The sequence below is a fragment of the Apteryx mantelli genome, chromosome 2 (assembly GCF_036417845.1).
Source record: "Apteryx mantelli isolate bAptMan1 chromosome 2, bAptMan1.hap1, whole genome shotgun sequence".
NCBI lineage: Eukaryota > Metazoa > Chordata > Aves > Apterygiformes > Apterygidae > Apteryx > Apteryx mantelli.
Genome location: NC_089979.1, coordinates 156,225,753 through 156,252,859, shown reverse-complemented (window position 1 = coordinate 156,252,859; position 27,107 = coordinate 156,225,753). Strand labels below are relative to the sequence as shown.

General features: G+C 36.9%; 1 long non-coding RNA gene across 1 annotated transcript; it reads left to right on the top strand.

The window, feature by feature from the left end:
- Positions 1-2,521: 2,521 nt before the first annotated feature.
- Positions 2,522-11,858, top strand: LOC106489981 (uncharacterized). The gene is made up of 3 exons (XR_001293511.1): positions 2,522-2,586; positions 4,954-5,017; positions 11,787-11,858. It is a non-coding gene; the product is annotated as an uncharacterized lncRNA (long non-coding RNA).
- Positions 11,859-27,107: the final 15,249 nt, after the last annotated feature.

Genomic DNA, 27,107 nt, shown 5'->3' with positions numbered 1-27,107 from the left:
GGGGCCTTTCAGAAAAGCTGCAATCTCTCTTTAAAATCCTCATTTAAAGAAAAAACAATCACTTCTTATGCAATCCCTTAAGTCCCTATTCAATGACATTTAGCTTATTTAACTAAGCAAAAGTTTGTCCATTTTACCAACATTTTCTGTTATTACGCACTTTGTTTTTATTTTTTTTTACTAACTTCCTATTTCTTCTATTCCCTACACCTATTTTTGTTATCATTATTTAAACCTGAAAGTTGAAAAATTGTTGCTGGAATTGTTGGTGGAACAATGCCACCTAATTTTAAATTCCTTTGGTCTCTCATTTTGATCTTAGGATTTGCTAAAGTGATGCTTCAGAAAGAACTGCCTTATCAAACTCAGCATCAGCAAAGTTGTCTTTCTATTACTGAGCAATCAACAAATTCTTCAAAGATCACATCATGGAGGCAGATAGTGGGAAGAACTGGACCATTTCTCATACAGCCAGCAAGAGAATGTTGCTAACGAGCATTTAAAAAGCACAAGAGATCAAAGCCGTGCACACATTCATCCCAGAACATTCATCATCGCTCTTCTTTAATAGGTGCATAAATCAACAGGTGAGCTAAACTTTCCTATATCCAAACCATGCTATAGACAGAAAAGGAAAATACCATCATGAATTCACTATTATAAACTTTTCTAAGGTCAATTTTGAATCTTTTCTCTTATGTTCTCTTTTTTTTTAAACATCTTTTTATATCTTATCTTTATAAAATGCTATAACTGCATGATCAGGCAATGCAATATGGTAATGAGAAAGAGGTCTGAACTTAAGATTTTCATAATGCTTAGTCAATTTAGAAAGCCATCGCAAATCCTGTTTAAAAAATAGCCCCTCTGCCCATTTTCCAGTACTTTCCTGGTATTTTGTTGGCTTTCATTCTCATCCTAAGATGGTTGGTCTGCACACATTTAATGTTAGCCTAACTACAAGCTGATTAAACTATAACCAGTTAAATTATTGATTATATGTATCTTGTAAGAATTTATTTATAACTGCTTCAATAATTTTCCTAGTAAGGTCTAAATACAAGAATACCTATTATGTTATATTTCTGTGTTTCTTTCAGTGAATGATTGAAAAAGTCAGTGTGTTGCAACAACTTTATAGAAAATTTAACTGGCTTTAAATATCTTTTATTCACCTTTTTCCATTTAAAATATTCATTTAGTGAAAATGTTTTGAGGCAAAGAATGAATTTTGAGGAAATTCCTGCTTTTCCAGAAATAGTTTCTTTGAATAATTTCAAAAATATTTCAGAATTAAAAAATCCCATTTCTGTTACAAAATTATACCAAATAGAAACTTTCTCATGGGGGTTCATAGAGACTGATCTGTACTCAACTTTGCTTTGCGTAATTTCTTTCAAATTTTACTCTTCATCTTGATCGTTTCCATAATTTGGAAGGGAAAATATTGAAATCTTGAGTATTCTTTGGGGAAAGGAAGATGCTTTGCTCCCTCAACCTGTTAAGCAATTCTGTGGAGTCTGATCAGTTCCCGTGAAAAATATTTAACTTTAAAAACACAGGAAACAACAGAGAACGTTCAAGAGACATTGATCTATTTTGTTCACACTCCTGGTAGACTTCAAAGCGTTAAGCAGGTAAGCTACGCTTCCTGGGGAATTTCTCTTTCCCGTGTGTATATTACTCCCATGTAACTTACTCGTTGCACAGATTACAAATCCCTTCTTCCAGGCAGTAAACCCATACTGAGAGGGATCAGCAGGGCTGGCCAGTCCCTCAGGGCCAGGACCGAGGTGGTGGGAAGAGCCAGGCGGGATCGCAGAGCCCGTTGACAGCTCCCCTGTGGCAGTGATGAGCCAGTGGCCATCCAGGGGGTCCAGTCAAGAGCGAAAGGAGATGGGGCTGGAGATGGGGTTGGAGAGGAGCAGCATGGTCCAAGGAGCCCACCCAGGTGGCAGGGCCAGTGGTGGGAGAGCCCACAGTGCAGCCCAGGGCAGGACAACGCACCTCGGCCTCAGCTTTACTGGAAGCTGGAGAGCTGGCAGTGCCCTCGGGGCCTGGACACAAACAACTGCATAGGGGTCCTTGCAAGGAGGCTTTGAAAATCTTTCCTTTCTTCAAAACAGGAGAAGATTTGAGCCGCGAGGCCCAAGCTTTAGGGCTGCAGATGCTGCACTTGTTTAACTCAAAGCCTTAGAAATGTTTGACAACAGCCAGCTGCTGATAGTACTCTGGTGCACTCTGTATAGCAACTGTACCTTTTAGACTGCCATTTGCCTTCTACTGTTTTCTTCCTGCTCTAAACAAAAGTCACAGCTGAGCTCCATTTATAGGTTTGGGCTCTCTTCCTCCAAACATATAGTGGGTAAGGGTAGGAAGTTAATCATGTGTGTGAAGTTCTGCAGAAGTGTAAAACATTGCCATGCCGTGCTGCTCGTGCCGTGCTATGTTAGCCCTTTTTTGGCATGCTCTTGCTTAGGCATCCACATCTTGCATGGCTGCAAGAAGTCAGCAACATTGAGTTTCTTGTAGTCTCCGACGGGATGCCAGGAATGGGGGTTGCTCGCGGACCAGACCTGGAGGAAGGTAAGAATTAGGGGCCATACTGAGCCCAGCAATCTGGCCACGCCCAGAAGAGATGAATTTCAATTTCCATCACTCATCCCAGTTAGGTTATATAGGCATAAGGAGCAGATGTGAGCTGATCCTGCCCGCATTCAAGCTGGTAAAATGGGAGCTTCCAGCTTTGGTGCATGCAGTTCGTGTAATAACATGCCTGGGGTAACATACCATGCCTCTCTGGAGGGTATTTTAGGCACACTGGCAAAGTGGGACTTATTTAACCAATGTGCAATGTTCACACCAGACAGGTTGGCTTCCCACACAAGATATGCCAAGACCTGTTTATGCTGTACGTCTCGCCATACTGATAGGTAGGTGGGATTACTCCCCTCATGTCTGTGCAAAATCCATTTATATAGGCTTTTAAAATTAGTCTATGCAAAGGGTTGATTTTCACTTGCAGAATCTTTCACTGAAAAAACTGCAGGCATAAATCAAAAAGCTGCTTCTTTAAGTATTTTGCAGGGCACTTTCTTGGGAAAAAGGAGACCTGATTGGAAGTCTCGTCTCATTCTTGTGGTTAATTGAGTCCTGTGAGCCTGTCTACTGAACTCTGGGTGCATATTTTATTATCGTTCTTTAAAGACTAAAAGATATTTCCAGAGGGCAGCAAACGGCACCTTGGAATGTAAAATATATGTAAGAGTTTTTCAACTTATTTGTGTTAAAAGAAAAAGGGGACATGTGTGATAATTTAGTAGGCTCCAGAAGGCTTTTTACGCTGCCAGTAAGGATCAGCCCCTTGAACTACAAACAACTTTTCTGCCCACTCAAAATCTGCAAATATAAAAAGCAGGACTCAGACGGGTGGACCAGTGCCAGCATTCTCACAATGGTGCAAATTGCTTTGTCAGTGTCAGCTTGGCTGCGCTGGGTAACTTCTGCCAGAGTTTAATACAAAAAGCTTCCTGAGCCAGGAAGATAGACCAGCCTATGAAAGCCTGAATCAACATTTTGGTAGCTTCATGTTACTGGTTTGCTTTGTGTTACTATGCATCTGCTTTACTCATTTCCCAATTCCCGTCTTCGTTTTTCTAAATCCTTTCTGATCATATTACATACAATTAAATTACTTCACTGAACAAATCATGTTCATAAATTTGTCTTATTGATTGTCCAGAACGCAGTGCTTCAAGAACCCAGTGTGCTGCATGGCTCCTGTACAGCTCTGCAATACAATAAGATGATTTATTCTAATGGATGACCTATTTACGATGGAAAAACAAATCTAATTTCAATTACTGTTCTAATTAGAATGACTCATGAAAACTGGAACTTATGTTTTAGTATAGGTCAAAAACCAATGAAGAATGATTATTATTCATTATGCAACATCATTCTGTTTGTAATTTACCAGTATAAATAATATATTTTCATTTGTCTTTTGTTGATAATAAATTTTCAAGAACCACAAATAAATTTTCTGTAAGCCACGTTTGTTATTCTTTTAGAGATGCCTGCAAAAAGACATCAATATTGTGACTGATAATAATACATGATATAGATGTTGGTAGTGAGCAACAATAAAAGAAAGAAAAAGGTAACCTGATACATCAGGTTTCTCTTTACCAGGAAGGCTTACCACTGCCATGTTTCCTGTAGGATTTTTCAATGGAGTAAAGACCAAAGTGGCAGCAGCAGCAGCAGCCCTAGACAGAGACAAAGCAAGCAGCTGCTCTGAATGGAAGATTTCTGGGGCAGTGGAGGTTGAGGTCCCCTTTGTCACCTTGTGTTTGATGTCCAAGATGTCCAAGACACTTCCCTCACTCTCTGTCAGAGCTTTTCAGTCTAGGCCCACATCGTTTCCCACCCCATCCTTCTCTCTGAGATTTCTACCTCTGTCTAGGTCCCAGTTTCTGATCCTTGGCAAGGCAACACTTTTCCTTCACTGTTTAAAAGTCTTTATGCTGCTCTGAAAAGCAGACGAAGATTTGTAGGCTGGAACCCCTCCCCTGTGACACTGTGAGGTCCTAGTGAAAACAGTACATTTCATGAAATAAGGACCATTTTTCTGGTTAGTATGATTTGCATAGACCCCCAGGGTGGCTCTTGATGATATCTCCATGCCTTATTAGTGATGAACATTGATCACAAGTCTCACAAAATAGGTCAACAACCAATAACATTATTTCTCTAACCGAAAGAAAATGATCCAAGCTGTAGCCTTTGATAAGTCATTAATATTAATATTCAGATTATCATTTTATTTTTCTGTAAAAATATGCAGAACCCTTGGGGATTTTGAATGGCTGTTGTGTAGGTAAGCAAACTCTGGAGGTGGAAGGAATGCTTTCCAGTCACAATTCATTGACTGAGATATTTTTCTCCCAGTAAAGACAGAATGAAGTGAGGCTCAGCTTTACTGCTCGGAGAAGCCTCTAAAGACCTTGCAAAGGTATGTCCTGCATTTCCAGTTCCTGTTCTAGATGTCTGGTTTGGAGGGAAGAAGTCAAGTATTTTCCTGTCCTCAGATTAGCTTCTCCTATAGTGCCAATCTCTGGGCAAAACTCTCCAGAATACATGAATCCCAAAAGGAAATGTGTGTATTGAAGGGCTGAAACATCAAGGGACAGTCTGAGAAGTGATGCATCCCAACCTTTAATGACAGTGATGCAGACCAACCCAAACCTCAGTTCAGAACTGTGTCAAGAAGCCTTAAATAAAGACTTTTTTTTTTTTAAACTAGTGAAGGGGATAAATAAAAAACATAAGCCATGGAGCAGCAACAGGAAAAACACATCAAAGTCAGCTGGTGCATCTTTTACAAAAATAGCTTTGCAAATATACTGGTCAAGTCAGCAAAGTAGAAAAAAAAAGAAAATGTGCTTTCTCTTCTCCACTTCTTTCAGCTGAAATATCATAAATATGTCCAGAACATGGCTCCTTCCCCAGTAGGAAATATAAGTTAAGAAAAGACTTGTACTTCTGTACTGCTAAGTATTAAATGATCCTTACGCAGAAAAATAAATATGAGTCTAAGTAAGGAATTACATATAATTACACTATAGTCAGATATAAAAAGTGTATTTCCTGTGAGTAAGAAAATTCCAATTCCATGAATCTCCTCTAGTGCACAGTATCTCAGTTTAACAGGCAAGTTCAAAACAGGTCTTTCAGATATATTAAGATGACTTTGCTGAAAGACTGCTGTTCCTAAAACTTTCTGAGTTTTGGAAAGTTAGTGCTCCTTTATTTTGTTATTTGGTTAGTTCTGTTTTGTTTTGGCTTGGACAAGAATGGAGGCCAAGGACAGAGGTAGCATAAGAAATTAATTTCCCCTCTATTTCTACTATTTAACAATAAATAGTCTTGTAGGTTTTCCCAGTTTCTAAGCTATAGGAGCATGAATATTTTGGGATAGCTAATTTTAAAGATAAAATTCTGACAGCTTGTTTAAACCCCATCAAAATCAATGGGCATCTGTCCAGTAATTTCAATGGGAAAAAAATCTAATTATTCCAGGGAGATTAGGATTTGGCATAAGCTATCAAAGGAGTGCAATTAATTATAAAGCAGAATTACTCCCTACATGCACACTATAAGAATGTATAGCAAAACTTCCAGTAAGGCCATTTTTTCAGTATTCTGCTCAACATCTAAGGCTGAATTGGCTGAACCAAATCAAGCAGTTTAGCTTCTGTGGTAGAACATTGCCAAGTGTTTCATGAAGACCCCTTGCCTGTGTCCATGTCACCACAGATTTCTAGTAGCTTCCCATCCAAGTGTTAGTCAATCCCAGGACTGTATAGTGTCAGTTCTGAAGAAAGTGTATTGAAACCAAACCAACGTCTATAGAGGATAAAAACATTTACCAAGAGTATAAAATAATAGCAGAAGTAAACTCCTATTGAGATTTATTGAGTAAAACAAGACATAGATATCTGGTCTCTGGAATTGCAATTAAACTACAGTTGCTTTTGTAATGAACATGACACCTGGTAGAGCAGATCATAACCGTGATATCATACTTACTTTCACACATATAAAATTCCATTTGATGTCATTGGGAGAGCTGTACACATTCAAGTGGCAGCATGAAGAGCTTCTGAAATTAGCTTTCTCTGTGGGGAAACTGTTTTTCAGATATATGTGTCTTCATTATTGGAGACTTCCAACAGACTTGGACAGTATCCTCTATGTAACTTTGTAAAATTAAGATAAAATATTTCTCTGTCATGCTGGCCATAGCTATTATGAACGGTCAACAGGAGCCAAGCTATGGGCAATTTGGCAGTCAATTAAGGGTTTCTGTGATGAAGAAATATCTCTGGCTTAACATACTGGAAACTATTAATTTCTCATCAACTTTGAAACACCATTCAGCCTTTGGTCAGTTAGAGATTTGATTTTAACCCTCATAAAATATATTTGTTTGACTTCATCATTATTTTCTGGTCTCCAAATGGCTGATTCATTTTAACTACTTAGCTGATGCTAATGCCTTTTACATTTGTCAAGACACTCTCTTTCCCATTGCTGGCCCCACTGTTATCTGGGAACAGATTCATCTTATTCTGGAAACCTTTTGCTCTTTCAGAGTTGTCTTAACTTATATTGTTATTTTTTTCTTTTTATCATTCTTTCAGAATATAATAATATCCTCAATCTGTTCAGTTCCCAAGGATTCTAAATATAATAATTTCAAAAGACATTTATCCAAAATAAGTGTGTGGAATCTAATTTACAATGCATTTTTTCAATATTAGTTTGGAATAGTACAGAGGCATAAAATTGTAGTGAGGAATCGATTCATACCGAAAATAGATGGAAAAGTATCCTTGTGTTGTGACTAATGTTCTTTCATTTTTGCTTTCACACTTTGTTGCAGTTTTGATTGAAATCAACAGGTTATTCCACTGAGTTCAATGGGAACTGGATTAGGTCTTCAGTTACCAGTGAGCTTCCTCTGAATTTGCCATGTAAAAAGCAGTTTCAGCCCTGTTAGTCCAATTTGTGTTTCCACAGAGTAAAAAACAAAATTCCTATCTATTCCAGAGGGACCAGGACTTGGCTCAGACCGTTACTAAAAATGAAATTCAGTATAAACACGGATACAGCAGTGGAAGAGATAACAGAACATAATTTTAAAGTGTTTAACTAGCTGACTGTCTGCATAGAGTTAAAATAAAATCTTTGCCCACACTTTGGCCAGGACTGATTATTTTCAAGCATAGTTATCATAGTCTATGCTCCTGACATCTACCATATAAGTGTGTGCAGTACCACTTCCACAGCTGTATAAATACTGAAGAAATGAATGTGCAACACAAAAGAAAGAAGCTAGACTATCTGTGGCCCTGTTTCGTGGCTGTTCATCACTAAAGGGTAGGGACAGTTTTTCAGGTCATATTTAGGCTACCAATGACTTGATTTTTCATCGGGGTTAATGGCCATCACTTCTACAAACGGAGCACTTGCTCTAGCATTAAAAAAATTAGTTTATAAGAAGTTTATTTTTCATTTCTTCCTCCTCCTTGGTCCTCTCTCCCTATAGGTTGCCACCGTAATTGGGGAAAATGTTTACCCTGCACATGCAAAATGTAGGTGTTAAATTGGAAGAAATTTAATGCCATGCGCTAAGCTTTTAAATTAATCTGAAATAAAAGAAAAACAGATTAGGCTGTCCTTCTTAAAGGCCACCCTTCCAAAATGTTCTTACTGCAGGTCAGTTTCTTTTCAAGTAATTTCTTTTCAGCTGGTTTCTGGACATACTTTATGTCTTTATTGCTCTATTCAAAACTTTTCGTTCCCAACCAGTTTTCATTGGTATCAGATATGGAGATGCAATTATGTAGTGTCTTCATCAAATCATAATTTTATCAACATGTTATTTGGCTGAGATCATAACTACGTTAAACTGAAATTTTGCGCAGTATTCCCCATGCATGTGTAACTTCATGCAACATGAAGAAAAGTCCAGCAAGGTGACAAACAGTGTTTATCTGAAATCATTCAGGGGAAAAGAAGATGCTGCGGGAAGATAGATCATGCCTTACAGGCATAGCCAGAATTAGGTCCTTACACAATCCTCCCTAAATTCTTACAGCTTGCATCGACGTTGTAGTTGCTGTTATGCACCTTATAGGCAACTGTGCGCTTGCTGCTTACGCGGTGATACTGCTCAGATAACGCGGAAGCCAGAGGGGAAGGCAGGCTGAATCCTCCCCAAGCGCCGCTGGAGAGGAGCCTGCAAGAACTCTATGTTTTCCAGTGAGCACCAGGGCCTAAAGGCTGAAAGGGGATGGAAATGTTGCTGGGTGCTCCAAATCTTCCTGCTCATTTTACACTCACATGCTGATAAGAAAGTATGTGGTCTTGAACAAAGAGACTCCTTAGTGCTTTATTTACACATTTTTATCTCATCTTAAGTCCGTGTTACTGTCTTAACAAATGGATTTCAACCGACATGAGTAAAATTTTTCAGTACATGAAATCATTGTGATTAACACAGGATAAACTAATCTTCTGAAGTAGTTCAGCCACTCTTTTTCCTCTCTGCGAAATACTCATGGCTTTGCATTATTTTTTACACAATTTTTCCTTGTTCTGTATATACATTTTTTCATTCTTTGCTGGACTGTAGTTCTACTTTGGTTTCATGAACTCAAAAAGTTTTCTTGCCTATGACCTATTTCTTAGTACTCTGAATTGCTGCATCATAAGTACATCTCATACATCTCATAAGTACAACCAAAAGTGTTTAAAATCATTAGCCACGCTCACCAAAATCAGTAGGTTGACTTAAAAATTGTGAATAGTTTCCAACATAAGTACATCTGTGTTCCTTTAATTTACCACTTGGTTTCCCAGGTTGTAATGTTAAGGTGAAATCATGTTTTCCAGCTTTTCTCTCCTATACTAAGATTAGTTTCAATTCTCTCCTATACTAAGGTTAGTTTCAATTTCCTTATATTCACACAAGTCTATCTAGATTTTTGAAAAAGCTTTCCTACTCTCCCATGAAATAATAAGAGCTGTTAACTCAGGATACAAAACCTGGCCAGAATTAGCAGATAAAAGATTTTTCCTTTGTTCATCTGTTGAACAAAAATGTGCACAAAAAGCAAAGTCAAGTGGACTTTAATTCTCCAAGTTTGTTCTCAATTTTATAGAGCAAGCAGCTGGTGATGCCTTAAAGAAAAAACAGCCTAGGAGATATCTCAAAGGTCATATAATCCATCCCCTACTCTCAGACAAGGCCAACATTCCAAAGAGATATTTTCCTAACCTTTTCTTGAAAGTGTTCTCTAAAGATAATCCAGCTATTATGTTCCAGCACTTAATTTTCCTTACAGTCAGATTCTCTTTTCCTTAATGTCCAGTTTCTCTCTCTTACTCTGATTTATGCTTACCTATTAACTTTTCATACGTTAGGATTCCATCTTTAAAAATGACAGCTGCAATTCCTTTCCTCTTTCCTTAAAGTCATGTTTGATCATTCTTGTAGTACTCCTTTAAACTCTTTGCAGTTTCTATCTTTCTTCAAATGCACTGCCCAATACTAGACACAATGCTTCAGCAGGAGCCTTAGCAACACTCTGCAGAGAGGAAGGATTATTTATATGTCCTACTTGTGTTTAGACATGCCTGTTGATGTTTGCCTTTTGTTGCACAAGCATAATATGTTGCTTTTATTCAACTTGTGGTCTCTTATATCCCCAGACTGTTTTATGCAAAAGCACTACTTCAATCAGTTCTTCATTATGAATTTGTGCTGATGATTTTTCACCTAAGTTTAAACCTTTGCATTTTTCCTTTCAGAACTGCACTCTGTTTTATTTCAGAGCACTCCTACGACTTGTTACATTAATTCAAATTCTAATTCAGTACTCTAACATGACGCCAACCACTTTTAAGTGAGTGTCATCTGTAAATTAAATGAGCAGACTTCTTATTCTGTTATCCCAGTCATTAGTGAAAATAGAGCAGTACCCAATTCAGTGATGACCCCAGAGGGACTCACAAAAATGAACCTATGATAGGTACTCTCTAAGTGCAATTTTCTAGCCAGTTTTCTCTGTATCTGTTAATAGATCCACACAGGCAATTCTTCTAGCCTGATTTTCAGAAAGTCATACAGGACTTTTTGAAAACCTTTCTTAGACTAAAATACATGACAACTACTGTTTCTCTTCTATCCACGTCTTGTTACTTGCTATAGAAACTGATTTTTGAGTGCTTGTTCTTTAGAGTCAGTGTTGGCTATTTCACATTTCCTGTCATTTTCTAGGATTGGTGCTTACAAATATTGTTTCACCTAGTATTTTTCCTCAATTAAAAATAAGCTGAATGGTCTATAATTGCAAAATTCCTTCTCTTCCTCCTTTTTAAAGATACGTGTTATGATCTGGACTCCCGTCAAAGAGATTCTGTCATTTAACTGAGGCACCATTATTATGAATCTTGAACTTTGGTACCCTGTATAATCTGCATATATATATCACTGCAGAGAGACAGACAACATCTATATGTTTGGGCTGAATACTAAGTCTAGACAATTAGTCAGCTAATCTAGACATCTGAGTTAAATGCTTAAAGCTAGGGAGCAAAAGAATCTGGGCTTACATTTATTCATTTCAAGTCTTTTGAAACATCATCCATCTTCCATGAATTCTCAAAATGTAACCATTAATGTTTCAGGTGTTGTTTAGGTTACTTCTCTAATCAATCCGGAGTGGATTTCATAGACTCGGTTGTTTTGAAAACATCTGATTTGTTGTAGCTTGACTTTTTTAATCCTCATTTTTCATTATGTTAAATTCAGCTGGGTGCAGTTGAAATTTTACTGAAGCTTGATGTAAAAAAGGTATTAAATACTTTATACTTCACGTTATCATCCACCAATAGTTTTGTCTGAGAAGTAAACCAGCTCTCTTTCTTTGGTCATCCTTTCACTACAATATGTTAATTCTTTCTTGTTATACTTTATATCCCTTTCTAATTGTATATTATTTTGTGCTTTGGCTTTCTCATATTTGTCCCTAGAGGCTTTCTTCTGTAGTTATCTGAAGTCATTTGACCTACTTTCCTATATAATTTCTTTCAATGTTCGTGATCATTAAAAAGCTGACAGTTTAAGCAAGTTAATCATTTAAAATGTTTTCTAGACTTTCTCCACATTGGGATAACTGATGCTTGTGCACCATTAATATCATTTCCTTCAGGAATTATCTGAATCATAATAAGCCTGCAATGCCACCAGCGAAATATGAAATGAAATGAAAAGTCATGGATGAGATTTTGAGTACAGTGATATGTACCTTATGGAAGGATGCATAAAGGACACCAAAAAAAAGTGTATGGTAAAACTCCGGAGCCTGCAGAATTCAGTTTGGCAAGGCTGTTTCCAGGCAAACAGACTTCTCACCATGTATGACTGGCTTCTATATGTGCTTAATAAATATTTTATTCCTACTGTTCTGTCTGCACAATCCATCCCCTGCTAATGAAACAGTTGTTTTCGAAAGCTCATCTATTTATATCCAGCTACTTCTCATGCACAAGCAGATTGCTTTATATAAAGAAATGAGAGAGACATAAATATAGATGTACATTGATCTCATTTTGACTGCAGTTATATTTGATATTACTGGAGTAAATCTAAATTCAAGGATACATTAGTATAAAACCAGTGCATTTGAAATCAGTTTCAGACATGTATTGTTATGATGCTGAACTGTTTGTTCATCATGCTGAATTTCTTCATGGATAGAGCATTAGGAATGCAACATACAATCTGGTAAAGAACAGTCATTAATAACATTCAATATACTTCACTAAAAAATTCCATTGGCAAAAGGTTTTGGTATTGCTTCAGGAATTTTAATATCTCTGTCCTTTTAAGGAGCTCAGGTTGGTTAAGCATACTGTCATTTTTCTTAAGCTGTTTCTCTATGTATGACTTCAGACATAAAACATTATGATGTCCAAGGTATTATCTAATCCTTTGTCCTTCTTATATTGCATGATCAAAGACACTATGATACCAATGATGAGAGTAACTTGAGTTCTGCTTTATTTCACCTAAGTACAGAAGATGCCTTTTAAAAAGTGTCTGGTTTCAAAATCTGACGAAGGCTGAGGTCAGTGCTTCTAAACTATCTTGATTTGTAAGGAAAAATAATCTTCTCACATGGCATGAAATTATCATCTGGACCTTGACACCTGATCTTAACACAAAAGCAGAGAGTCTAAGTCTCCTTTCAAAAACTCATTTCTAGAGTCTGTGTCAGAAACATATTTTCAAGTTTTTAAAAAGAAGATATAAATCTACCCATCTGTCTAAGATGTTAAGCTCTATGTTGATAGACTTTTCCCAGACATTCGCAATTCTTTGGCCTGTGTTAAGTATAAAATTAAACCGTAGTGGTCTCTCTTCATCTTAAAATTTATTAATGTGGTTTAAAATTTAGAAATAATAAGAGTAAAGATTATGGTCATGCTTTTTCCATAGAGTGAGAATAGTGTAAAAAGAAAGAAATACAAATGCAAATTCATAGAATCTATACAGGGTGGTATAAATGATTCCAGGTGTAAGCCACTAAGCAAATATAAGTGTGGGAAAGAAGAGATTTGTGCACTGCTGTTATTTTTGGAGGGGAAACTAGGAAAAGTTTTATTTTAATAAAAGTGAAAAATAAAAGGAATTAACAAAATGAAAGTATCCACAACAAAATGCAGCAGGGCCTAAAACGCAAAAGCGGTTAGGCACCTTGTGGCTACTTCAGGGACCTATGCTTAGCACTTAGATCACTCATCCAAAAGGGAAACCTGAGTAGCAGACCATACGATCAAGGCTGCTTTCCTCTGTGTTGCATTTACAATGAACTTTACATTCGAGAGCTAACAGCTAGTTGAACTCCCCCTTACTCTCTCTGGCAAAAATTTCCTGCATCTGAGCAGTCCCTAGTCCTATCAGGACTGGTGGAGGGCTCCTCCTCTTTAAACTCTTCGGCAGCCTGATAGCTAGAAAGATGAGAATTTAAATTGCCTCAAGCTCAGGCTGACGAAAGATCATCCCGGCAGCCTGCTCACAGAGTGGTCTGCTTCCCCAGGGACGCAGCAGGAGTACATCCTCCAGCTGGCTTTTACAAAGCATTTCTCATTGCCAGAAATGTGGCTCTGGTGAGCGCTCAGATCCTGGGAAGAACTGGGATATCTGAATCCTAACTTGCCAGCATATCAGGGAGGAAAAGGAGTTCAAACAAACTCCTATACCAAATGTCTTTTCCTCTAGCCATCTCTCAGAGCAGTGTTTGGGGTTTGTGTGACCCCTCTGAGATGTGCCCAGATCTCTCCGAGCACCACATGTGGGGTGTGCACTACCTAGTTTTATCTGTGTCTTGTGGAGGGGCCTGACCTAACCTAGTTGTCTAGTTCCCTCTACAGCCAACTGAGAAGGAGATGCTGCCAGAGGGTGATTTGTCCTTTCTAAGGTAGGGACATCTGAAGCTGGTGGATGACTCTTCTCTGGGCTGATTATTCCTGGCTGAAGACTAATCCTGGATAAATATCTTCAACTAATCCTCTAACTTTTAGATGGTTTTAAATTATGTGAAATGAATTTCACCTAAATTTGCATATTCTAATGGGAACTAGTCACCTAATTTTTATATCTGAGTTGGATATATGAGTGCCCCCTCTAGGCACTCTGAATCTCACTCCATCTGTCCTTAACTCAACAGTACCAGTTAAAATGTCTCATAGTTACACTTTACTAGCATCTGCTGAGCTGCCTGATATATTTTACTTACAATTTGGATGTAAAAGATTCAAAAGAACTGACATCCTTTTTAGATTTGTACTGATCAGGTTGAGTATCTCAGCTTTTTTTTACTGATAGATACACAGTTGGTTAGCCCACTTGAAGGCCAGACTTCTTACAGTGTGAATCTAAATGCTTTAATAGACTTAGGTGCCAACACATTTTTTGGGATCTTCCTCAGCATCCTTTGACAATATAGTTAAGTGACCCCATTTCCCTGAGGAGGTATTTAACGTACCCCAGGTTCCAAAATGCTGCATATTTTGAATAAATTTGGCTGTAAATTCAACTCCAGTAAGTAGACTTGTCTTTCACCTTCATCATGTGCCCTTTCTTAAGCTGCATAAGTTCCAGATTTTCTCATTTCAATAAAAACAAACAAACAAACAAAACAACTTTGCTCCTTCAGATCTGCTTTGTATTCATGGGGACTGCAAGGGAAACCATTCAGGAAAAAAGTTTGTGCTTTCACCTTCTTATGAACCCTTCAGAAAGCAGAAACACAATCATTTATTTATAAAGCCAGAGGAAAATCTTTCATAGAACCTCAGAGTTTGAATGTGTTACTGTGCAGTTAAATGCAAAAATAATTATGTTAGGGACCTCAGGTCAGCTAAAAAGGTTTTTATCTTGTTTATTTGCATATTTGAGTGAGAAGGAGGGAGTTACTATGTATGGGATTTCTTGGTCATTTATGGTACAAAACAAAGTATCCTAAAGTCAAAAGAATTATTTGTTTTCATACCCATGGGATCAGGTCCACAAAGCCAAGAAAACAGTGTGGTCCAGATCCAAAAAGTTATTTAGGCACATAAAGCTGGATTTAATGCCTAAATACTTTGATTACAAAAGCTTTTGAAAGGATTTGAGACACTGATATGAGTTTGATATCTACATATTTTTGGTGGTCTGACTTCCTTGACACCATCATCAGTCATCACTGATATTGTTAAAATGTGCACTTAGAGCAAGTAAGCTATTTTGTTTTATGCACATTTCTAAAGGAGATGAGAATGTCACCCTCCATCTTAAGAAAATGAGAAATTTAAACAGAAAACATGTAGTAATACTAGTACTGCTACTACTAATACATTCATAAGTAGGCCTGGTTAGAAGCTGGGATAATGCTGAGGGTATTCAAATAGTTTGCTACTTTCTTTTTTTAGAATTCAAACTTAATTTCAAATGGACTAAAGGCATGAGCACAAGTCCTGTTTGGACACTTCTAAAATGTGCATTGAAGAGGTTAGATATAATCTGAGTGGTTGAATCAATACATGGTTCATGTCAGTAGATCCTGCTTGGCAAGCAACTCCTGATTCCAGCAATAGGGGTTTCAGAAGTGTTTGGATCCCTCCCTAACTGGCAATAAATAATTTGTGGTTGTTAGAAGCACCTTCCTTGTTCATTGTGCCCTTCTATCGTGCAATGTCTCATTAGGTATTGAAAGTGGGCCTAAATGTAAAGCCCGGACATAAACAAAAATGCTGACAAAGGAATAATGCAGAAGACTGTTGCCTTCCAAATTGCCTGAGGATTCAGTTGGTTTCAGATTTTGATTATAGATCACCATCAAACCCTGGCTGGCTGGATACATATACTGGATACATGGCTCAGACAAGCGTTGGCTTGATGGGATTGTTGATTTTCGAGTAAATAATACAAAGAGACCTATTTAGATTAGCAATTGGGACACCTGCCAAAAGGATATTTGGAAAGTAAAATCACTTCTGAAGCATTATGGGAATGCTTTGAAAAAGCATGAAAGACAGTAACACTGAATCTTAATTTTTAACTACTGGTATCTAAAGAGATAATGACTAGCTTGCATAGCAGGATGGCTTACTCAGAAAGAGAAATCATAGATTTCCATGTAATTAAACTATGAGACATTTTTAGCTTTAGCAAGTGTCAGTTGAGGGTTCTTGAAACAACTTTTAATTAAAACTCAAGATTTAAAAATTGAGTACATTTCTTTCACTGTGTTTTAATTACACAAAAAGGTAATGCCATTCAGTGACACATTGTAGTGCAGAAGAGCTAGATAATCAGACTATTACCTGTCCAATATGTAATGGTCAATTCAGATGCTTCAATAAATTTGTCATTTATATTTATTCATGAGATGAATGGAACAGCATCTTCTTAAGGTTCCTTTTCACAGTCAAAGAAGTCTATACCCTTCCATTAGCTTTCTTGTCAACTTTCAGTAAATGTATTAATAACTAGAGAATGTGGTATTAATAACTAGAGAGTATTTGTATGGATGCACATATGTCAGGGAGAAAACAGGGAAGAGACACAAAGCTCCTGAATTTCCTTCTGCTTCCTGCTTCAGTCTTTTATTCTTTCTTTTCTGTGTCCATAATTGTGTAGATATTAACATAGGCAGCTGTAAGCTAAGACATTAACTATGTGACTAAAGATCCCTTACTATGTGATTACATGCCACAGAATCTCACATGGTAAAAAAAATAAATAAAAAAATCTACAGTTATGTGTATATGAGGATTGCCAAGTCTGACTGCATATTACTGAAGTGGATCATACAGAGGGCAAGGCAGAGCAGTGAATGTGTGTATTGTTCCTTCTATCTCAGGGAGTCCAATTTTAGATATGTCTTCTGTCTGTAAAAAAATAGGTTCCATTGTATCGGTTCACAATGGGCACGGTGGAACACATGGGAGAGCAGAATGAATAAACTCCTGAAGTTTGCCCAGCATGTAGATCAGTGTAGTAGACTAGAATCACCCTACCAAAATTCAAGGACCTGAGGTCCCTGATTTGGGAGAGAGACACCATCTCTTCAGTCCCCGGTGGACTGAATCATTTGCTGGAGTTCCCTATACATGTGTGCTCACAGGAGTGTTAGTTCAGGTCAGGCGTGCACTGCTGTAGCGAATTTCCCAGTTTTCTTCTCTTACCACACTTGGGTTCTCATCATGGAACAATTCTTAAAACCTGGGGACCCAATTCCTTTTAGATGGAAACTAAAGCAGGAAATCTCTCTGGGGGGCACCTAATGGTAGCCAGCCCCTAGTGGGCCCTCATTTGCAGAACCAGACCAGAGGCAATCTGAAGTGAACCCCCAAAATACATACAGTCTGGATGCTAGGTTCTTAGCAAGAACTATTTTGTTCTCCAGATCTGCTCTTACTGTAATGCACTACTTGCTTATATAGGTATATCACTTCTTTCTCTCTCCATTGGCTGAACAAGAAAAGCAGGAATATTCTAATTAGAAATATGGAAATGAAAGGGACTAGTTTCCTAATTTAAGATGTACAGTGAGGTACCTGAAATTACTTACAGTCATATTGTTCATATGTCAGATTTCTGCAGAAATCTGTGGAGTGATTTTAGTGATTATTTGCCCAAATCAAAGAAGCCCTCAACAGTGGCTGGAAGACAGTTTCTGCTATCTGTTGTATTACATTAGAGAGAGATCATATTCTGAATGCAAAACCTCATCTGTGTATACTCCACATCCCTTATGTTACTGAACCAATTCAGAATATATTTGGATTGTCTGGTGAAACTACATATTGCTGCAGCAGAACTAATATGGACCAATTTCAGATCAGTATCTTCCCTAGAGAAACTGTGAAGGAGAGAATAGATCTTACCTTTGTTACCCTTTAAATAGGAAAGATTATACTGATGTAAACTGGTCTTTTGTTGGGCTGTTCATAAATCCAATTGAAAAAAAAATAAACAAACCCCAATATATGTAACCTGTGTTTCATGATCATTTGTTTAAATCTCTTCTTCTGGACCATTACACTAACAATCCTCATATATTACTAAAATTAAATATTAGATTTATTTTCATGTGTTTTTATTCTCTTTGAAATGCATATTCCTTTTAATAATGTATTATGTGCTTAGGACCTATTTGTGCAGTGATATTCGTGAAAATGACACCTTTGGGCATATACAGGTGCAAACGCATTTCACTGCCACCTTTAAAATAAATATAACTCAGACTTCTTCTGAACAAATCCTTTAATTATGCATTACTTTTTATCTCATTATTTGTTTAAACATTCACAGTTTTTGCAGAGCTGACACTGAACCAGTTGTGTTTCTGTGTCCTGAAGGCATTGGTAATTCCAAAACACTTGGGAGATTTATGAACTGCAGCAGACAAGTTTTCTGAGTATCCTTCGAAGACCACACCAATTTATTAGCATGCTATTTTGACTTTTTAAAAATTAAGGAGAAAATAATAACTTTTCTCATCCATCTACTAAGACAGAAATTGCATTTTCATCATCTCCTGTAATACTTTTATGTCATATTCTTTTTATTGATCATAGACTGGAATTGCATGGGAGGTTTCTTGGCAGGATTTATGAAATATTCAAATTGGATATCATAATCTGTTACAAAAATCTGTTCCCTGGCTTTTTTTTTGATTTAGTGTTTTTTATATATGCACACTACTATTCCTGGGCCCAATCCTCTGATGAGTCAATCATCCAGTGTGATGCAGTAAAGAGAAAATAACAATATTTTTTATACACCAATGAACCTATTCCATTTTCCACCATCTGAGAATTTTGTCTTATCTGTATATCTCTTCCACCTGCTAGCTAAGGCCAAACATCTTCTCCATCAGTTTCTTTAACATGGAGCTCTGAAGCTTTGTCCCCATTATTTATGAACTATGCTGCACAGAGGTAGTCTTATGGATAACCAAAACAAATGATTATCCCAATAATACTCAAAGATTTTGGGAATTCTGTGGCAATACCATGACATGGCCATGGCTCTGGCCGTGAACATGTCTAAGTGACACTTAAATTAATTTGGTCAAGCATGTGCTTGATTATCTTTTTTAATGAAGGAACAGTTAATGTGTATAGCATCAAGTCCAGGTTCTAATAGATTCTTTGTTTTAGTATTGTCCTTAATAGGACAATAACAAGGTGAATCCTGGTCCTTTGAGGCAATGAGTTTTTTCACTTAGCTAAGATTCAGCAAAAAAACTGTCAGAGCCCTAGCTGCTGGATTTTGCTAGGATTCTGGTGTCCAAATTACTCTGGATCTTTGGAATTTCCTATCCTTACTTACTTTTGATTGCCATTGTTGTTACTGTCAAGCACATGCTTACACTAAGCATCTGTTTTCCTCTTTACCTATGTGTGGACTTTGCCTTTGACCCTGCAGTAAAACCCAAGTACTAGACTGTGGCTTGCTTAAGAACAAGTTTATTTAATGAATTTGTTGTAAGATTGAGTGGAACGGGAAAAGCTTGTCAAATATGTGAAATAACTGTTAAGAAAATGCAAGAAATTAATACATACTACATTGCCTTTTATAGTAAAATTTGCAGCAGAGTGCAAACTCTTTTGAGGATTGATTATAAGAATACTTTCAAAGGCAGCAAGAACAGTTAGTTACCCAGTTTTCATGGAAAGTTAATGGGGCTTAGGTGCATAAGTCTGCTTTGCACCATCAGAAACTTCTTCAACAGTAGCACAATTTGCAGTTTTCCATGTGGCTGTCAGTTATGATTCTCAGTTACTGTGTTGCATTCTTTTTTCCCAGAGTAGCTTCTAGAGTAATTTTATTTGTGAACTTCTAATTTTTCATTCAAAAGCTCCTTTTTTTATTTGTCCATTGTATACATCTCCTCAAGGCAAGAGGAAATAAATAAATAAATAAATAAAAAACTGAATTCTCATGCCTAACCATAATGATTCTTTTTTTTTTTTTAAGAAAAAAATGTAGTCAAAACCATTTTAATTTTCATGCAGTTCCAAGGGGACCAAAGCAAGATTATCTGAGTGAATGCTTCACAAGTAGAACACTCTTAAGCAGATCAGCTCAAATTGTTGTCCCTGCTAATCCGGCTGGTCAGCCTTGCACACCTTTGGGATGTTTGGAAGGATGCTGTTATGTTTATTTCTTCTGATACAATAGTTTATGCTGGGTATCTGTCATGCTATCTCTTTCGACTGTCTTGTGACACCTGTAATAGAGATCAGTGTATTCGTTTTATTGCTTTTGACAGTCTTTATTCTTTTAAATTACTTCATTGGTCTTCTAGCTCATCCCTAGCATGTCTGTTTTCCTGTCTTCTGTCAGCATGCCATGTCAAAATATCTATCAGATCTATCACTAAGACAGAAAAGCATTGCAAATGTAAAAATCCACACCTGCTACTTATGCATCTTTACTTACAATGTCACACAAAACAATCTACTTAATAGAAATTCTATCAGGTTGAAATTCAGTGTCTGAATGGAGGAGTTGTGCGTACCATTATTCAATACTTCTCCTTCTAGATATGATCAGTGACTTTAAAAAACAGACCTCTACTTACTTTTGGAATACTCTAAATACATTTTTGACAATTGCATGGGATGTCATTGGTTATCATATTTTCTCTTGCTGTAAGTCATTTTGTACAGCTAAGTAAATATTAATCAGAACAGAATGTTGAATGTAACTCTTCCGTATCCTGTATAAATAGCTATATGCTCTGTCATTCTCACTATACTAATGATTTTTAAGTGCAGAATAATTTCAGTAGAAAACATGGACAGAGGTCCAAGAAAGAATATCTATGTGTTGAGGATTTATCCTCTTAGTGTTTGTATTTTCTGTCATTTCATAGTCAAAACGCTTGGAGCACTAACAAGGAAAGGTGAGAAATTTTTTCAAATGTCAGCTTCGAATGTCAGTGTTTGAATCCAGGCATACTTAAACCCCAAGCATCCCGCATATTAGTTAATTATCCTAACTGAACATTACAAAAGTAGTGATACTCCTCTGAAATACATGGGAGAGCCAGGAAGAATTCAAGGCACTGAGGATTTGAACAAGAATTTCAAGAAACCTTGTTGAGCAATGCCAGAGTGCAGATTGGTTTATAGTATCTGGGAGGTGATTAACCTAGGTTCCCTAGGCTGCCTTTCCAATTAACAGAGAGAGATAGGTACTTTTAGGGCACGATCCATCTGACCTATTTGATTTGCCTACTTAGAGTGAAATAAGTAGCACCCTAGACTTTAATGACTGTTGACTCCACATTGACTAGATCTCTACCGACTGTAAAGGTACAGGGTGAGAGCACAGATGTAAATGTAAATGAACTGATATTCAGCCAAATGATTGAATTCAGGTGTGTTCTAGGTTGCTACATTAAACAGGACAGGAGGACTTAGATCAGCAGACAGATACATGCTTCTCACTAATTTTAGCCAACTGAAAGTTGACTTCAGAATGTGATTCATCCCAACAATTCAGATACCTACCTTATTGTGTTGTATACGCTTCTTTGAGGTATTTTTTTCCACTGACTACAGAGGAAGCAAGGTGATTAATTTAAACTTAGACAATAAACCTTTAGATGGCTAAAATAAAGAGAGAAGAATATCCCTCAGATATTAACTTTGTGGTTCTGAACTGGTTTTGAAAATACTGTTATGAAGATTTGATCTATGTTGCTCAATCAAAGATGTTTGCTTTGCAGAGGTGATGTACTACTTCAGGGACAGACTGAATATTCTTTGATGATGGTGTTGGTGATTTTAAGCTTGAAATGCTAGAATGGAAGGTTAGGATGTTCACATCTTTGATTTATAGAAGTCAGTCAACTACTGAGGTCAGTGAAAACATGGCATGATATAGTACAAGTGGAATTAAGTGATAAAGTAACTTGTATGTGACATCAGAATCACAGCAATATATTTTAGCATGGAAGATCTGCCCTTCTTTCTTCTTTGGCCTGCTTCCACACAATTTCTTCCAGATATCACTATGAGTTTCCAGCCTCTATTCTTGGCCAGCAAGAAAGCTAAGCTGGCAGGCTCAAGTGTAGGTCCTCAAATTTGGAATGAGCTTTTCACCTTTGCCACCATTCTGCATGAGGTAAGCAATGGCTCTGTGTAATTTTGAGAAAGGAGGCAAAGGGCTGGAAGAAAGAAAAAGTGACTGGAACTTTAAAAACTTAGCTTCTGAAGGGTTACGCTGATACTTCTGATTTATGTAATAACAATCTAACGCAAATAAGAAGGACAACTGCTCAACAAAGGACATTTCAAAACCATTGGCTGCTCTATTACTTATTGGCAACAGCTGCTTGGTAATGATGAGGGGAAAACATTCCAGCTCATTTAGATGCTTCTATTAAGTAATTGTGTCCTCTATACAGTAATTTCCAGGCTAAAAAGTTGTCATAATAAACCATTTCCATATGAAATTAATAAAGAACATCTTCCTTTTGTAGATTTCTTTAGACTTGCATGTCTTATATTAGGAAATTCCAGCTTGTTTAAGTTAAGCAAACATGCTCAAAATTAACTGCAGACTCAGCTGAGGAAATCTGTGCAAAAATTGTTAGGATTTTGAAGTCATGGTGTTTTGATCCCTTGCAAGTTCATAAGCTAGAAATTACTACAATTTAATTAGGAAATTCTTTTAGTGTTACAAATACTGTATTCTGTTAAGCAAATAACAATGAGTCAAATTATATTTTCTTTTTATTCAAAGCAAGGAAAGCTAGACCCAATGTGAACATATATTTGCAGACCAGAGAGTAACAAAATGGAAAGAAAATATATTGCTTGTATCAGCTTGTGCTACTTTTCACAAGAAACCGAATATTCAGAAGAGAGATTTAATTTGATTTAGATTTCTTAGCTGATTTTAATATTTTTCTTAGCTATATGTAAACGTCATATTTCTTGGAGTAAATCATCACAGTAATATTTAATTTAATAGAAGGACAAGAAAAAACTTTTACTGGTAAATATAAAATAAAAACATATATTTTACTAAATTCTCTAAATAATACCCATTGCATATCAAATATAAAACTTTCCTAAATCAGAGTCAGACAGCTCATATTCTCTTTTAAGTATGTGAAGAAATAGGACTAGGACTTTTTTTTTGTACAATATTTTGATGGAAATAAAAACATACATGTGTCACATTTTCCCATAAAGCTGTTGTCTCTTTACAGACAAACTCCAAATACACAGTGCTTTGGATAAGCCACACCCTTTTCTAGTAGTAAACCTAAGTTTTCCATTCAGAATTTTTGCTGCAGTACCTTAGTATGCACATGTGTGCTAAGAAAGTCACAGTGCATGTGCCTCATGCTCCCATTCTTCCTTGGAGACAGAGCTCAGGTGTGTTACCACATCTCCTGGTGTAGCTGGTCCCTTGTTGTGGCACGTGCTGGAAGTGTAGTCCTCTCATGGAGAATGTTCATGCTGAATGAGAGAGGAGTGAGTTAGGCAATGAAATCTTCAGTCATTTTGTACTACATTATATCAGAATTAATGTTTTGGTTGTTTGGGGTATCAGTATTACTTGCTTTAATTTTATTTTGCTTTGTTTCTTCAAAAAGATTTATTTTGTTTTTTAACAGAAAAAGTAGAAACTAGGTTTGGTGGACAACTTCTAATGAACCTCACTGAAGACCAATAACAGCAACAGCATGCACGAACATCTCAGTCCTAGTTTATCAGATGGGGAAAATTAATAAAGTAACACAGCAACATTTTTACTAGAGATGGACGGAGAATTTCCAAGAGAATGACATTTCATGTTTCAAAAAGGCCAGTTTGTGAAAAACAGAAGATGTGATGTCTTCATTTTGACAAACATTCACAGAATCCTGACTGTCACTCTGACAGCTTTCGGGATGCAGATGACAATATAGCAGACCTTGAACTTGTCAGACCTAGTCTCCACAGAACATGGATTATTGAAGCCCTTGAAGCCTTAGTTGGACTTCAGGGAATTTTGGACTGTGAAGTTTCTTGCTTTTTTTAGGGACCAGATCAGTGTCATAAGCTTTGGCCCTAGCCAGAGGTTTCAGGGACTGGGTTCACCAAAGAACATTACTGTTACTTTCAGTGAATACTTGGGCTGCCTTGGGTTTGAAATATGTTGTTTGTACAACCTGCAAGGTCTCTTAATAGCGACAGCAGAGAAGCAGATTCAGAAGTCAAGAAGGAGGGAAAGCGGAGGAAATGGCTGCTCTATTTTTATGGGTTTTTTTAAAGAAACATTAGAATTTTTAATTAAAAAAGAAATATTGAGCTGATACTAATGAAAACTGACAGCGTTTGGGGCTTTGATCCATACCTATTGAGTCAATGATAGTCTTTTGATTGACTTCAGAAGAGCTTTAAGTCAGACCACAGATGTTATTTCAGATGAGATCCTACTAGATTATGGTATCTTTCCTCATTTAAAGCACACTGTTACTTCTCAAACTCTATTAGTAAATGAGAAGCTAGGCACCTCACAAAAGAATTCAAGTCTGCTGTCCATATCAATATCTATTTTCTATAGCCTTAACTATTCTGTCTTCAAACTTTGCAGACAATTGTAATCTTTTTGTTGTTAGTTTATTACAAAAAATTCTATACCTAAATATGAAGTATGCTACTAAGAAAAATCCCTTTTTACTTGCTGTAGCAAAAACATTCAGAAAGCAATTATAGTTTGATCCTTTGTCTAAAACTCTTCTCAAGCATGGTACCTACATGGTATCTGGGTCTAGATCCACAGAGGGACTTAAGCAGAAAGTGCCTTTCTAAATGATTAATGCCATGCAATCCCACTTGAATTTGCATTATTATGAATAAATAAATAATCTTTGGCTGACAAAATGAGGACAGAAGGAAAGAACGGTAGCCAAGAAGAGTCAGAAAGTCTGTGACTATATAACGTATTGGGTAAGATATTAGGAAGACGAAATGTTCAAATCCTTGCAGCAATGAATATATAATCTGGTATATGATGTGGAAAAAATACAACAGGAGATGTTTCAGGAGTCTCAAATAGCTTGTATTCTGTGGATTAAACTACTAGCTTAGGACATTTGAAACTTGGATTCAAATTCCTGTTCCAAGGCAGGTGGAATGAGGATTTGAAGTGCAGGACAATTTTAAATACCTCCTAAATGATTTCTTTACCTCTTATTAACAATTACAGCACACTGAAGTAGAATATAGGGAGGTGTTTTTGTTTTCTTCTGTGGAAAATATCACCCAGCTTAAGTTTCCAACAGAAGGAAAAGTTCATAACTGATAGTCCTAACTAAAGAAAGTTGCCACCATTGACCAGGAGCTTCCATTCATCTCTGAGGGGGAAAAGCTGGGAATGCCCAGGTCGCTGTCAAATGGCATGCTGGAGAGCCCTCTGTGACCTGTAAGAAGCTTCTTTTGCTGGAGATAGTCCTTGAATTCAGTTTTGCTTCAGGGTGCTGAGGGACTAGTTGTTCAAACATCTCCTCTGAATTTAGCAGTCTTCATTTCAGCAATGCTGAGCATTCACTCCTCATAATGGTCCTATAGATATTGTAAGTGCTCAGCACTCCTGAAAAGTGAACTACTTCTATTTAAGTGTCTTGGTTTAGATCCTGCACTTTCAAAAGGTTGGTTTATGTTGCTATGGGATATTTTAATTATCAGGGCAATACTAAAAAAGGTGCATTAAAGCTATGCATTTTTATATTAGTTTAGCTAATCTCTAATCTCATATATTGCCAGTTTTAAAATTGGGTCCTGGGAAAAAATAATTTTGCCTTTGTAAGAAATAATCCTCCTCATGAATTATTGACTAATGTTACCATATAAAAGCAAGATTCTAAAGGTTTTTGAGGGGATATTACTCAAAAATTAGGAACATTTCAAAAGTTTGGGATAAACTAAAGAATGCAACTATAAATTTTAGGGTCAAGTACAAGGAGTGTTTTATTTTGAACATGATTCAGATGATCTCTTAGGCTGCTTCTTTGTTCTTCAGCTCTTTAAAGCCCAAGCTATCAGTAATTCAAAGTATGTGTCTAATGTGTACTTACACCCTCTATATTTGGAAGGTGTAACACAGTACATTTTCTTAGCTGTTTGAACTGTTGATACTCTAAAGCAAACAATAAAAGTTCACATTCTTGCTGTTGAATGGAACAACTGTTAGGTGTAAAATTAACCCCAGGCATTTTTGCTTTAGCAGCACAATTAATAGTTCATTTTCCATCCCCCCTACCAAAATAAGTTCTTTACTCTGGAGAAATATAGGCAGAGAAGTTGCCTATATTTGTCTCCTGACATAATATACATTCCATTGATAATGAAGAAAATAAAGTTAGGAGTACAGAGGAAAGACCACTTGTAAAGTTACCAATGCCTTGCCTTCAGCGGAGAGAGGTGGGAGCTATAGGTCTGGGAATCTCTTTTTCGTTCCCCACAGGGCAAGTGACACACACTGGACTTCATGATAAGCTGCTGCAGCGCACATTCCCAGTCCCTCAAAGGGGAAATCAAGAGCTCCTTGTATGATGGTTCATGCCTGCACCACTGGGAACTTTGTCATTAGCATCAACAGATGCAGGATGAGGTGTAAGTCAAAATCCACTGCCTGAAACAGTCTAAATATTCTATTTTATTTCCAAGACCTCCTACAAAATCAGGTTTCTTGAATTTAACTAGTTTCATATTAGGGCAATAATAATAATAAGAAAAGTAAGAGAGGTGAAAATCTGTATTTTTGCAAATAAAACTGATGCAGACTCAGTACTTGCTCACACATGTGCACTAAAGTACAGACAGAATTTGATCTACTGAATATTTCATTAAAGTGTTGACAGCTAAGCATCTGAGATACAATTGCTGAGATTATATATGAAACAGTTATGCCGACAGAGAGTAAATAAATAACAGAGTACTCAGTCTTTTTCTCTATTTTCAGTCTC